The following is a 15,795-nucleotide window of genomic DNA, read 5'->3' as shown; positions in this document are numbered from 1 at the left end:
TAGGGTTTCAAAACTATTTTTCTTTGAAAACGGTGGGGTCAAGAAACACGAAAAGCCTTTTTTCTTAAAGATAGGTGCTTCTCTCGCAGTGCTAGAAGTGGCTCAATTTTTACCTTCCAATGCTCAATACAATTCTCCTAGAATGTTTACAATAGTCCAATTGCGTGGAAAATGTAGCCAAAGACAATCTTAATTGATAAGTTTTATCAATTTCCAATAATATTGAAACTTAACGAAGATATATGAAGAAATCATTTTCCGTCGTCAACGTAAACTGTTCTGGCAGCACTGCTCAATCGAAATCCAATCAGACTAACTGCAAGAACTTGAGTTGTAGTACTGGTCCTTGAAACTATTAATACTCAAATGAAAGGCAATAGTCACATTTATTAGCCTTACTTGTTTTTGTGTGCAAATTTTGCCTTAATAAAAGTTAAAAAGTTATAGCTGTTTAAAAAAGTTGTTGTCCACAAACAACATGGGCATGAATGGGTTAAACAGCTATAACTTTTGATTGAAGCGAGATTTGCTCACAAAAACAAGTAAGGCTCATTAAGGTTGCACAGAGAATGCGCAAAATTCGCAAACGAAAAAAGCAGTTTTTTTCCACACCGTATGTCAGATCTTCATAAAAATCAATCAGCGTATGTAGAATGTTGTTACAGTACTGCTGATTGATTTTTATGAAGATCTAACATACGGTGTGGAAAAAAACTGCTTTTTTCGTTTGCGAATTTTGCGCATTCTCTGTGCAACCTTAATGTGATTATTGAATTTAATTTGAGTATTAACAGTTTCAAGGATCAGCTCTAGAACTGAAATTATTACAATTAGTCTTATTGGATTCCGATGGAGCAGTGCTGCCAGAGACAGTTTACGTTGACGACGGAAAATGATTTTTTCATATATCTTCGTTATGGTGCAATATTATTGAAAACTGATAAAACTTATCAATTTAGACTGTCGTTGGCTACGTTTTCCACGTAATTGGACTATTGTAATTATTCTAGGAGAATTGTATTGAGCATTAGAAGGTAAAAATTGACCACCTTCTAGCACTGCCATGGAAGCACCTATCTTTATGAAAATAGGCTTTTCGTGTTTCTTGACCCCACCGTTTTCAAGGAAAAATAGTTTTGAAACCCTACATGCACTAGAAAAAAGTTGGACATGAAAGGGTTAAATAGTAAGTTGTATGAACTGTTAAAGCAATGCAAAAAATAAAATTGTCCGTACCCCATCAAGTTATTTTAAAAATATTTTAATAAACTGAATAGGGTTAAGTATTTTGTTACTGTTAGTTCGTTTTAAGCTTCACAACATGTTTTTAAATGATTATAATGTTTAGGTTACATTACAATTCTAATTCAATATTTTGAACGTTTAGTCACAAGTGGCGACGTTTCATCCCTATTGAAAATGGATTCGGGTAAGTATTTTTAAGATATACCTAATATGCATTCGAAGTTAAGTGATTTTCGTAGTAGGATGTTTGAAGCCTATTTGTCATGTGAATAAATAACTAAACAGTTCTTAAGAACTAACTTATAAACTATAAAGAGAGTTAATGGTTGTAATTGATGATTGCAACAATTTTTGTCGAAAATTGCTTATAGAGTAATGTTTCGATTATATCATGCTTATATGTCCATATATGTATGCATATATCTGTGTATGCATATGTAAGTTATTATGTAAATTTTTATATATGCAAGTACTTAAATATTATTTTATACATGTTTACATCCATCCTTATATATAATTAGGAGTGATATAATCGAAACATTACTGTAATACTGTTCGTCATAATTTCTAATGTTTCTATATTTGTGAGAATCAATTCTTTATAGGATTTGCGTTTCGACTTCGTCTCATCAGAATCCGTCACTAACATAGTGTTTAGGCTATCGCCGGATTGACGATAGCTCCATAAACGAAAACACGCTTTGTGTTTTTTTAGCAAACCCGTAGGCCTGCTTGATGTCCCACAATAAAAGTGTTCAATTATAAGCTAATGATAACTAACAAAATCGAGACTCCATTCTGATTTGACGAAGATGAAACGCAAATTTTATAACTAATTTAGGTATATGTTTTGTGCTTTTAACTCGTAAAGGTGGTTTTGAACAAATTTCTCCTTAATAAAACAAACAAAACAAATCATTTTCGAACAAACAAACAAACATTTTCAAGCTTCCTGGCAACCGACAGCAGATAACTGCTCCTATCTGACGTAAAGGTGCTAGGATCACATCAGAAAAGTGACTTTTTACAGCCTGCGGGTAGAATTGAAACCCTTGAGGGACGCCTGCTTTAACGGGTAGCATATTAAATTTACAATTCTGATAAGATACCTGTAAGGTACGATGGGTAAGATAATTTTCAATTATCATTATTATGTAAATTGGAAAATTAAAAGCACAGATTTTGGCAATTCATCCTTTGTGCCAAACACGGTGAAATGCTTTTTCAATGCCTAGAATACACTCTTAGAAAAAATGAAAATCACATTTGACGTAAACAACGCAGCGACGTATTTTTCTGTTCGACAATAGGATTTTACATGCTATGATATCAGCCTGAATGACCTATAAAAAGACAAACATCTCACATTTTTACATGTGATAAAATGAAAATTTGTGCGAATTGGGACGCTCCGTTTATGTGCGTCTGGCAAGACGTAAAGTTACATGTTGCTGTGTAGTAACTCCAGCTAAAAGGCCCTCGGAGACATTTTCCTTTATCATGTTAGTTACTCTAACAAGTTGATGAGCAGTTGAATGTCTGATAAGAAAAAGAAACCGCTCGGGAAGAAAATTTTAGTTCTCATTGATATGTTACATCATTCCAGTTAGGATGTTTTTTTAAAATAATTTATTAATAGAAGAGAGTAAACTAATTGGTCGATAACTGAATGCTACAACACATGGAGCTTAATCGTCGCTGTTGTGCTATCTTATGACAAGCGCCATTTAGCACTTTTCGAGAAAAACGATTTTAAAGTTTGAGATTGAATATCTTAAAATTTATAAATGTTAGAAGCTTTTCGGAGAAGGCATACGATGCTTCTATCTTTTCTGAAGTAAACTCTCGATTTGTGCGAAGATCGGTTGACTATATTTACAGTTTTTGCTTAAAATGTAAACCAAAGTCGCTCACATACGTGTCATAACTGTGTATTGATGATAACATATGTATGACGTATCACAAATGTGTACAGAAGATTTCATATAAAAATGAATTATAACTGATTCGTACAATAATGCATTATAGATCACTATGTCCAATATCATACTTTTCCATGCGATAGCAGCAATATCAGGTTACAAAATAATGGTATTAGAACACAAAGTTTTTCCAATTTTCCTCCTTTATTCAGGAAAAACAATGAACAAAAATTGGTTTCATTGACAATTTAGAGACAATGTATATCAAACAATGTTATTGTTGACAGGTGACTAGACGAAACAAATGTTCTTCTTGCATAATCCATCACTACATTTCGGTATACTTTCCAAAACAAGTGGAAATCTCAAAAGGAAATTTGTTCAATAATCATGAATATATAAGCCAACCATTCCCAGAAAAAAACTATGGTAGGAAAAGTTTTGCTCCCGAGACAAGAACCTAGCTAATGGTTATGGTTGATCCTCATAGGAATTACCTATGTCATCAGAGACATCTGTTGGCTTGCTATAAGCTTTTCGGCTTATAGCAAGACTACAAACTAAGAATGTTGTCTCTTTTTTCTTTGTCATAAGATAGCACAACTCGATCACTCGAGATATTAGCGCTTGTCATAATCGGGATTCGCTATATCTCAGTAACCCAGCAGAATTTCAAAATTCTAAAAACGCGACTTTATGGAGATTTTAAAACTTAGTAACATGGTATATCTAATTCAGTACACCCCAAAATGGCGTTTGTCATAAGATAGTACAACAGCGACGTAATGTTTTCAACAAAGTGGTTTATATCAACACTCCCCAAAATTTTGCTGAAGACATTAAGTCTCGAACAAAATTTGTTTGAAGTAGAATTTGTAGTAGTAGAATTTGTAGTAAATTCTCCAAAAATACTTCTTGGATATAACCAGAGCTTAAAAAATTGATATCCCTGCGTGAACTTAAAAGAAAAGAAAATTCAATTCATGCCCACTGCGATGAATGAAATGTTTGGTTCGTTTCCCTCGTCATTCGTTCTCTCGACGCAGCGCAATCAGGTTCGTACATGTGTTCGATTTCAAAAGTAAACTGAATTTTGTTTCTATGCTAGCTCTGAGAGGGATTATTGAGCAAAAGTACACCAGATATAGATTACGCAGTTCACTTATGCTCGAAAATATAAGAGATGCCAACTTCTGCCTTCGAACTGTCCGCAAAATAACAAATGAACGATTTGGTTGGTGAATGAAGTTATATTTTTTCTGCACTCAAGCATTCGATTCTGCATGAAATTTCAGTCACTTGGAAAGTGAATGAATGAGGGAGGCGTTCAATCTGAATGTCGGTTTCGGTAAACGCAAGCAGAAATAGGTAACTGATTTTGAAATTTCGTAGCATTGGATACAACGACAACATTATTTTAAGAGATCATGTGCTGTTAAATGTTTGTAAAATTCATCGAAGATACTATATTAAATTACTGTTTTCAAACATTTATTTTATCTATTCATGTAAATGGTAATACAACAAAAATCAAATGCTAACAAAAATCGATCAGGACCTGCTAGAGCCGAACGGAAAACGACATTTTCATAAATTTCCCTCTACTTTCCGAAAGTGTCGTCCTCGTTATTAATCATATTACATTTTTGTCTCAACTCGACGCATTCCCAAAATAAAAACATTTTCAGCAAACGTTGAAAGTTATGCAATGTTTCATAGACATCAAATCAATTCCAACTTCGCTTCCCGTTAAAAATGACCCTAATACATATTACAGTACATCTCTTCAAAAGTGAGCTCAATGTGATAGGAAATTTGAGGATTATGATTGATTTCAGAACTCTGGAATGAGTTTCTAGTGGAATGTGTTCAGGCAGGAATTTGATATTGATGTGATTAGACAACTGTGAGATCAAGATTCAAGACTAATAGATCAGTTACAGAACAGCATCCCATTCCCACCATTTTTTTCAATATTCCTCATGATGTTTAAAACAACCGGTTATTAATGAACTGATCAGATAACTATTATTGCAATATTTTTTCAATCCAACTCTTTTTTTTTGGTTGGAGGGGGGCTGGGTATGTACACAAAAGTCTCCTCTTGGCTTCGTAGTTGCTTGGAGTTATTTATATCACTTTTCATTTTCCGAGATATGTTTCAGATCGATCCGATGGTTATAAGTTAGAAAATTTGCTGTGAGAAGGTTTATACAAATGAAAATTTTTCTACCGATAAGTGATCAAGTTCCATCTAGACAACTTGGAATTGTTCGGTGGTTATTTCTAGCGGTTGTAGATAGAAAAATGAAATACGAAATCCGTTTTATCGAAATAATATTTGGCTTATTTACATGGATTATTACTACATTGAACAATAAATAGGCGACAAAGGGCAATCCACAAACAACAAGCCATAACTTTTAAAATATTCAAGATAGTTATTTGATGTCTTCAGCAAAGTAATTCGCAAAAGTACGAGCTACAAATCTGCTGTAGGCATCATTTCAATACAATCACTTCCAAGAAAATTTACGAAAATATCTCACTTATACATATATCGCTCCAACAAATATTGTATAGGTACCCTTAATTAAGTTATTCTAGATTAACCATTACACAAGGCTGCGAAAAAAAGATTTCAATATTGTTCAATGAAAAAAACTCCTAAAAAATGAGGTACTCCCTTAAGGGGGGCGTCTGGTGTAGCGGGTAAAAAAAATCGACTTCTGTTTTAACCGCTTAATTCAATAGTAATTCTTCAAAAGGGCTAATGAGACTTTTGTAAACAAACTTATTTCGCTCATTATTCCGCTACCGAGTTGAATTTCATGAAAAATACATATGAGTCAATATCTTTACTTTTGGTAGAATCAATTTCAAATGTTTTCTGTTTTGAAATGATAACAAATAAAGAGAAATCAGCAAAACAAAAGGTTGTTTACAAATCTTATTAGCCCTATTCAAAAGTTGGTATGGAATTGTTAGTATTGAACCTCTCCCGCAATTTCGGTGGCCACGCTGAACTTCTTTTGTTTTAAACAGCATGCATTCCTCGCACGCATTTTAATCTATCGGCACCAATTTTCGAAAAACTGATAGCGATAAACATACAGTGTAAACAATACACTCTAAACTTCTTCTACCCAAATTTTCAAACGAAAATACCCAATGGGTTATTTTCTACAGCGTTTTTTCGGTGATGCAATTTGATGTAGGACACCCTTTAAAAGCATTTTTCTCGAAACCGCATTTTTTATAACTCAAAAACTAATCAACGAATTGTTTTGATTTTTTTTATGAGAATGCACATTTTGTGTGGCCTGTCGATGAACAACAGAAAGCTGAATGATTTTTTTTTTCTTCCGATTATTTTGAAGAAAAATGAGCGAATTTTACACTAAAATATGAGATTTTTCAGTTTTAATGAAGCCATTTTCCGAAACTCGAGCCGTTTTCTATTTTTTTGGGTTCATCAAGCAACTACAGGCCTAACCTTTACAAATCTTATTGAATTTCCTGTGTCAGACAATTTCATCAAGAGTTATCGTGTTCACCGCGGTGCTCCTCGATGTGGAAATGGTTTGGCGTCTACCCTTGGAACGCTCGTATGTGTGGCTCTGCGCGACTGAAAGTATTTTTTTCGTACACACTGAATGTTTAAATTGATCTTAACTTTACACAAAAGATCCATTGCTGCTTTGCCTTCAAAATCGTAAAACAAGAAACTTTCGGTTTGAACACTATACACCAGAAAAGTAAAAGTTCCAACCGAAACGTAATCAAGTTGCATGAAACTTTGCTGAAAACACCTAATCACAAGAACATCGACGGGACTTTTGGTCGCCATAATTTTCATTGACAATTTCCTGATGCAGAAGAGCATTGCAATCAGATGATGCGAGTTATTCGAATTATGATCGGCTTGTTTCTAGTCATGCGTGACGATATTTTGCTCACTAATCTGTTGAATAAGTTCAACAGGTGTCATTTTGCAAGGTTAGGCAGATTCTTCGCCAAGTTTGATTTAATTCTCTTTGCATCGGGAGCATTATTGTTGCATGACAGGATTGCAAATAAAAGTTCAATCATTGTCAAGGGGGAATCGATAGAGTCGTTGTGCATGGGAGTGTCATCCAATATTTTCTGAGAAGAGGAAGAATTAAAATTAAAATAGTTCTCATAATATGAATAGTACACTTATTGGAGGAAAAAATGTTCGGCACATCGTGGGTGAGAAATAAAAATACTGTTCTACTTGTTGCATTCTAGCTGGATGAAGGGAAACGTGCTCCTCCGGACCGTTTCCTTGATCAGCCTATGTATCTTTGCTGTTAACTTATAGGATGTGTGTTTCACTTTGTCGTTCATCAAACAAATTAATTAAGGTCAAACGATCAATTTTAAGAAACTGTCGACTATTTTGAAGCATAAACCGATATAACAAACACGGAGTTGGTCAAAATTGATAATAACAACTAATGATTATGATGCAATAAATGATAATTATGATGCAATAATTCCTGTCGGGGAGTATTAGCATTCCCTTTTCCAGCAGCAAATTGGCACCGTGCGTGAAGCTAGAACTCATGCCATTAGGATACCGTAATGCATTGATAGTACCTGGGTGTAAGGCTTATCAATAAAAGTTCATATTATCGTCAAAATCAGTCGTAGGTATCTACCCTGCTTCGACCCTTTACGCAACGAAACCGCCCGCGAAATCTCCCGTAAAAGAAAGTCGTGTTCCGTTGCGGGTTGTATAGCCTATAGGCTTTGCAGTACAATTTGGGTACGAAGCACGTTCATGAAATTGACGATAAGGAACAGTTCCATCCTGGTTATTGAAACGCACAAATCAGAATCAAACCAAAAGCGAACGAAATCAATCGATGCACACAGGGGCAACAAATCGTTATCATATCAATAAAGAGTGCCAAAATAAATATGATAATAGAAATATTGCAACCGGATGGGCTCAATGTGTTTGGTATTTGGTCTAACGTGGTTGATATTTGCATAGCAGTCTTTTTCATATAGTATATAGATATGGAACATAGCTAACCGAAAACTATAACTATTATAATAATTTTTATTAAAATTATTATTATCTGGTAATGACGACGAACATACCAGAAGTCACTGATTCCAATAAATTTCAATTAAACCCGCATGTCGTTCAGATATTGTAAATAAAATCTCATAAATGCACCAGTGGGGATGAGCGTTACATTACTCACGATTCTTCAGGCTTTGGAGAATGAAGACATATTTGACAACCAAACTGCAAATGCGCGAATTGGGTGTGCGACGCTAAGCATAGATACGTTAGGCATAATTGACGTTAGGCACAATTCACAAAAATATAAAAGTAAACGCAAGGCTCTATTGTAGATATTTTAACCTTAAACTCGTTTTTTCCGGCTATGAAAGATTCCCTTCGTTCTACCATACCTATAGCTTTAACGAGAGACAGCAAAATGAAAAATACCGCGCGATATATTTATCCCAACACTAGGTAAGTTTTTTTCCTCTATTTTTTTCCATGGATGTTTTTCATTTAGGTGAATAGAGTGGTTCGACATATATCATTTTTCAGCACAGCACTTTTTGAGTTCTTTTTGTGGTCCCAAATTTCTGTGTATAATTTGGGAGTGGTTGATTGTTCCCCGGGTTTGCGCATTGCGTTTAAAGTTTGTGTGGGATTTTATATTGGAAAAGCAATAACTTTGCATTTACGTTATTAATGATCGCTATTGCACTCAATATGAAAAATGAGTTTTATAAATAATAGTTCAAATCTGTGTTAACAACTTTGTCGAAGACGGTAACTAGCTATCAGTTTTCAAAAAATAGTTATAACGATTTTATAATTCATGGTTTAAAGTTATTGTGGAAAATTATTATTTCTGCCAACACTGCCAGTGCACAAATGACATCGCATTTTAAACTTAAATAAATCTATACCGTTTATTCAAAACGTAATATCTAATAAATGTAAACAAACTGAGTTTATTATGCCAAATAAAAGCTAAGCATTGACTCTTTATCGTCCACAAATAATAGAGAAAAATGCTAACTCTTTATATGTTAATTTAATCTTAAGTCAAAATATCACATATAGTATACCAAAGCTTTGCTAATATTTTGTAGATGTGATGTTTTGCGTTGTGATGTTTCTCCAAGTCGACTGTAGTTAGTATGTTTTTCCAATGCCAAACCTCATATCTACACTCTCGGTTGCAATACAGCACATGAAATATATCACAACTACAAGGCCTAAACGTCACAGTAAAATGTTCCATCTACAAACGGTGTTGTCAAGACCATATATTTAAAAGAGCATAGTAGCAAAAGTGATCGGCAAAATGTAATAAAATAATAGTTATCAATAATCTCCCTATTATCTTCGCGAAAAACATGTAAGGGGCCATGCATAAATGACGTAGCATTTTGGGGGGTAGGGAGGATATACCAAATTTGTGACGAAGTGTGACGAGGGGGAGGGTAGGGTTAGAAGTTGTGCGACGTAGCATTAGGTTTAAAACCCATTGTTTAGAGAAAACAATTTAATGATCTTCCATTCCCAAGAGAAATGAATTTAAATTCAAACAAGTTACTTTTGATGCGGTTTTTCATAAGGTAAATTTTACGATTCGCGGAATTACAAGTTCGCAAAAATACGAAAAGATTTTGTATGCAGATTTAACTTGCTACATTAGTTAACTAATGTTGCTAACCAGTAGACTTCGTTTGGAAGCTGAATTAAATTTTCACTTCGGATTCAACCAAACAAAATTTAGTAATTTAGATGAACGTATGCTTCTTAGAACTATTGGCAGCTGCAGGATTGTGAACTGAGAGAACTTCTCTTCATGCTCCCCTTGACATATAAAATTGAAAACAATACTATCAACACTATATTTGTGATGAAATGGGCTTATTTTGCACGCAATTTGCTGTTATTATGAAAATGTTGATAAAAGTCGTCAAACATTTTGAAAGGACATGTATATAAAATAATTGAAAAACATGTAATTTTTTTTCATCACCCGGGCGCTTTGCATGGGACGAGGGGGAGGGGGTAGGTAAATGCTACGTTATTTACGAGGGGGAGGTTATAATTTTGTGACCAAATGCTACGAGGGGGGAGGGAGGGGTAAAAAATCACCAAAAAAAAGCTACGTCATTTGTGTACGGCCCCTAATATGCTTATACGATCCTGCAATGAGTAAATGCAGAGGTGATAGTAGAATCAATAGCCTTCTGTGTGCTTTAATTGTTAAATAAATTTGAAAGTTGCATGGAAATTTTTGCACGCGATTTTCTCCGTTTGACGTTTCTGTTAGATATGATGTAATGAAAAAACGCTCTAGAAATGAGAATATATTCATCGCAAAGACTTGAGACCTTTGAATGATATATTCAGAATGAATTGCTGAATAACATAGAGGTAGTCAGAAAATGAAAAGATTAGAGGGGAGAGGCGTATACTCTCCAGCCTCTTTTATAAATTGTTTAGTATAAGATAAAGAGTACATCTTTAGCGCAGGTTTAGACCGTCGAATAAGAAGAGGTCTTACGTGTTTGAGTGCTACTAATTAATGGCTTTGCGGTTATCTCATTTGAAATGATACAACGGTACTTAATTTTTCCGCAAGCATGCATAACTTCATAACACAAGTGTACATATGGTTTATTTATTTTAAAATCGCATTTCTTAGCTGTTTAGAGTCCGAATTTGAAAAGAAGGGTGGGTAATGTCAGAGACTTAACCGGAGTGAAATAGAATACATTTTAGGCTATTAATACGAATGCTACAATTTTGACTATCTATTTTGAAATCTAAAATATTCAAACATATGTATCCTGGTAACACTGAAAAGAGCATTTAATGAGAGTGAAACGATTAATTTAGCAACAGCAGTAAATTGGATATACTTGTGCCATTATTTTAGTGTTTCCATTAGAAATACCGAAATAACTAATTTAAAAAAACCCTGTAAGGAATTAGTACAAATTGCAACATATATTTTAAATCCATCGCCAATCCACTTATTTAGCTCCGAAAGCAAGAGCTTTCTCTTTTTTCTGTGGTGTGCAATGCAGCGAAAATTCAAAATCACTTACCTATTTCTGCTTGTATTTACCGAAACCAACATTAAGATTCACCGTCTCTCTCATTCATTAACTTTCCAATAAGGTGGGCGAAACGCGATTCTAGTCTATGTGGTACAAAGCGAAACGAATAACTCTTCCGTATTCTCTTAAGGATACAAAACGAAACGAAATTTCATTAGTAGATGTTGTTCGCAACACGAAATTCTATTGACGAAAACATTTGCGAACTGTTGCGAAAATTTTCAAAAATCTTTTAATATAAGGAAAGTCAATTCTTTTTAATACTTTTGCATAGTAGAATGTGTCTAACTATGCAAAATATTTGTGACTCATGGTAAGCGATCGGAGATCAAACACATATGTGTAACTGCATGTTTGTATAAATAGCCAGGAAAAGTCATATACAATATTAGAGCAATTATCTCTTTTCTAGTTAACCCAATGCTTACTCGGTCAACAAAGCAATCTACACACTTAGAAAAAATAGTGTAAATTTACGTCTCCTGACCATGACATATACGAGCATAAAAAATGACTTAGTTTTACGTTTGATTTTAATTTTACATGACGTTTAATTTCGTAAATCATGTAATTTTACTCCACATACAGCGTTTGTTCTGAATGGTAAGAAGTGTAATTTTAAGTCATTGCGCATGTAAAGTATATGTTTCATGTAAAATTAAATGGAACACGGTAATGTTCTGTCATTTCGTGAATTACGGTTTGTTGAATTGTGTCATGTTTGCAATTACGTCAACGATAAAATTCAGATTTTTTTGGTGTGTAGCAAAAGAAAATTATAACACATTTAGTTTGGGTTCTAGCGAATTCTGAACTGTTACATCTAAGCTTTTTTTGTTTCGATTATAGAGGTTTTAACCTTATTTTATCATTTGCCTTTTTACAGGTTAGAAAAAGTTCTAACCCAATGTGCGAGGTTGGGACACGAACACAGGTGAGTTGTGTACAAGACCAACTACGCTTTGTCCGCCCCGATCTAAGCCTTCTTTGAGGCTCAATATTTGTTTTTTTTAAACGAATTTAATTACGAAACAAGCATTTGTTTTCAGATAGTAACTGTTGCATTATAAAAATGAACTCGAAAAATCTACCTTTTCCGCACATGAAATTTCTTAGTATAAAAAGATTAGGTTTGAAGGGCATTTTGTGGAAAATTTCTACTGGAACTTCTATTACAGTTACAAGACCTAGAAATACAGGATTCCCATTAATTATTTCATCATGTGCTATTCAAAGCTTTCCCGAAAACAGCAAATATGTATGATTCATTATACTAGCCTACGCCCATTTTAGGTTCAGTTACAGTTAGCACAAAAACAAAATTATTCCATAATATCCAATTTTATTCTTCCTTTGGGTTTTGGTCAACATCTCATGTGAAAATCAATCAATATCAATAAACTGTTCAAAGCATGTTCTCTACCCAATAATATGAAATCACATGTAGTTACAAGCGAGCACATTCGAAATAAAAAAAAATATTAAGAGTGTTTAAAACTTATAAACCTTGATAAATTTATATTTGATCTACCAACGTTACACATTTTGGGAAAGCGTAGATCATTATCTTTCGAACTGTGAGTCTGTTTCATCGGATTTTTTTACGAAATATTAACGAATAAATGCAGACTACCCAAAAATTTTCAAAAAAATCTCGGAAACGCTTTTTTAAAAAAGAAAACGGGTAGGGGAGACCGAGAAGGGTTGAAACATTTTTTTTTGTTTTTGCTAGATAATTCGACAAAAACTGTGATTCGATGATTGCTTACTTTTAAATTTCTTACTTCTGTTTATGCTTTATTAAATTACATCAGAATAACTGGTACAAATCAATAACTAAGCATCAATATATTGATTTTTGTAACAGTGTTCTCTTTGTTTCAACTCTCCTCATACCGAGGTAAGTTGAAACAGCAATGAATGCGAGTTGAAACTAGTAACCAATTATTTTAAATATTATCGTAACGTTTTCTAAAGCGTCAAATGTTACAATTGTGTTATTTTTATTCGTTCACACTAAGATAATTCCTTAGAATGGCTTGCATTCTTAACATTATTTTTCATAGTTTATATCTACTTATAAACTGATACTTGTGTTTAAAATTAATGTTTGATTTTAGTTACAAATACAGGAATTTCTGCAATTATCTCAACAGAAATAACAGTAAGATACTTTACCTAACCACTAATTAACTATAACTGTAAAATAAAGAAATTTGATACCAATTTTTTATACATTTAGTTATGTATTATTTTCCAACCACTTCCCCTAGAACATTCTGCATTCATTAAAATGGTTGATATGGACAGTGATACTATTTAAATATGGCTACAAGTGATACGGGTTTATGAAAACAGGTAATTTGGTATCCATGTCGGCAGTATTTCATTCATTTTGAGTTATGGTCAACTTCATTCCAAGCTTCAGAAGCTGATAGGAGTAAAGACTTAGAACAAATACATATTCCGTGGTTATAAATGACATAGATTTAATAAATTGAGAACGTTGATCACTGTTGTCAATGCAGGAAAGAAGAATCTTGATTATTATTATTTGTTCAGGAACGTTAACGTGATTATAACATTACCATAAGACTAGAAGTTCATCATCGAGGAGAGTTGAAACAAGGTGTTTCAACTCTCCTAGGTCGAGAAGTAAGGCTTGATCCACAATTTATAATTTATACCTCGTAAAGATAGAAAGAAACGCATACAATTCATAAATGTTAAATCTTAGATTACATAATAGTGATATTTTCATGATCGAACATTACTTAATATCATATTTATACCAATTTGAAGAACATAACGAAAACTTACTTTTGCTCATTTTTGTAGTGTGTTTACCGTAAATACTCAACCACTCATTTAACGTAGTTGGCATGTATTGGAGGGTTTGTGGGCACGATATAAATAAAACAAATGCATTATTGTTTTATCCCTAACGCTACTGTTTCGCTAGTAATGGGCACTGTTTCAACTCTCCTCTGTTTCAAATCTCCTCGGTTTCCCCTACTGTTTTTGTGCTAAGCGACGCAAACTCGATTTTGAAAACTTTTTTCTTAGCTTAGCTTACTCCAAAATTTGTAAACTAGTGTTATTAAATTTGTAAATTAGTTAACCTGGTGCAGATATCTCAATTACCTTTGAATAGGCCGTTAACACTCAAGTTGGACGACTTTTCTCTGTGATTTAATTGTATAATGAGTAAGCTGCACTTTGAATCAATTTATCTCATTAGTGCACCATGCGCATGACATATCAGGTAAATCGTTGCTCCGATCAGCTATTGGAATCTTCACAGTCATCGCAAGTCGGCTTTAAGAATTGAGAAGAACTCCCGATGCATCGGTGTACCTTTCAATAGACGACCCGTTATTATTTTTGTGTAAAATCGATTTAACCAAGAAACAGTTATACAACTCTAAAATTAATTGAATTTTGATTAATTTCGAAAAATTTCGCGAAATGCGAAACAGGCACAAAAAATTCGTACAATTTCGGCAAAATTTGCGAATTTAAACGAAATTTTACTTAACGTTTCGTTTCGCAAAGTTTGCGAAAAAAATCGTTTCGTTTCGTTCCGAAAATTTGCGAAAAAATGAATTTTCGCTCACCCTTACTTTCCAACTGACTGAAATTTCATGCAGAATCGCATGCTTGTGTGCAAAGGAAACATAAATTTCTTCATCAACCAAAGCATTCATTTGTTATTATGTGGACGGTTTGAAGGCAGAAGTTGGCATCTTCTACATTTACGAGCATAAGTGAACTGCGTAATCTATATCTGATGCACTTTTACTCCATAATCCCTCTCAGAGCTAGCACAGAAACAAAATTCAGTTTGCTTCTGAAACCGAACATGTTCGAACCTGAATGCGCTGCGTCGGGAGAACGAGTGGCGAGGGAAACGAACCAAAAATTTCATTCATAGCAGCGGGCATGAACTGAATTTCGTTTCCATTCAGGATCACGCAGGGATATCATTCTGTTAGGCTCTGATCTATTCATCAACGCTATTCCAAAAATTCTCACATAGTTTTGGTAATTGAAAACCTTACTAAACCGAAGTGGTTATCGTGGTTTCCGAAATGGCCTCAGATACCGATATTTGGCATCTACTCGTCAATCCCGTTTCAAAAATATTCATATTGATGGCGTTTTAAAGAATTCCACTAAAGTTGCCATCTTGGTTTTTAAATGGCCTCTGACATTGATCTCTATCATGCGCTCATTTTGCCCACTCTGAAAATATGCATACTGATTGGGTTATAGAGAATTTTATTAAAGCGGAAGTCGCCATCTTGGTATTCCAAATGGCCTCAGAAATCGATATTGGGCGTCTATTTGCCAAACCCGTTTCAAAAATGCTCATATTGATTGGATTTTAGAGAATTCCACTGAAGTGGAAGTCGCTATCTTGATTTTTAAAATGGTCTCAGCCATGGACATTTCGCGTCTACTCGTTAATACTGTTCCAAAAGCA

At 34.0% G+C, this 15,795-nt stretch overlaps 1 protein-coding gene across 1 annotated transcript in view; it reads right to left on the bottom strand.

Annotated features, from left to right (window-relative positions):
* LOC131683670 (atrial natriuretic peptide receptor 1) overlaps positions 1 to 15,795 on the bottom strand; it is a 369,276-nt gene that overhangs the window by 291,850 nt on the left and 61,631 nt on the right. The window lies entirely within an intron of this gene.

The sequence above is a fragment of the Topomyia yanbarensis genome, chromosome 2, assembly GCF_030247195.1.
Source record: "Topomyia yanbarensis strain Yona2022 chromosome 2, ASM3024719v1, whole genome shotgun sequence".
Taxonomy (NCBI): Eukaryota; Metazoa; Arthropoda; class Insecta; order Diptera; family Culicidae; genus Topomyia; species Topomyia yanbarensis.
The sequence above is the reverse complement of the archived record's forward strand: the minus strand, read 5'-3'. Positions and strand labels throughout refer to the sequence as shown.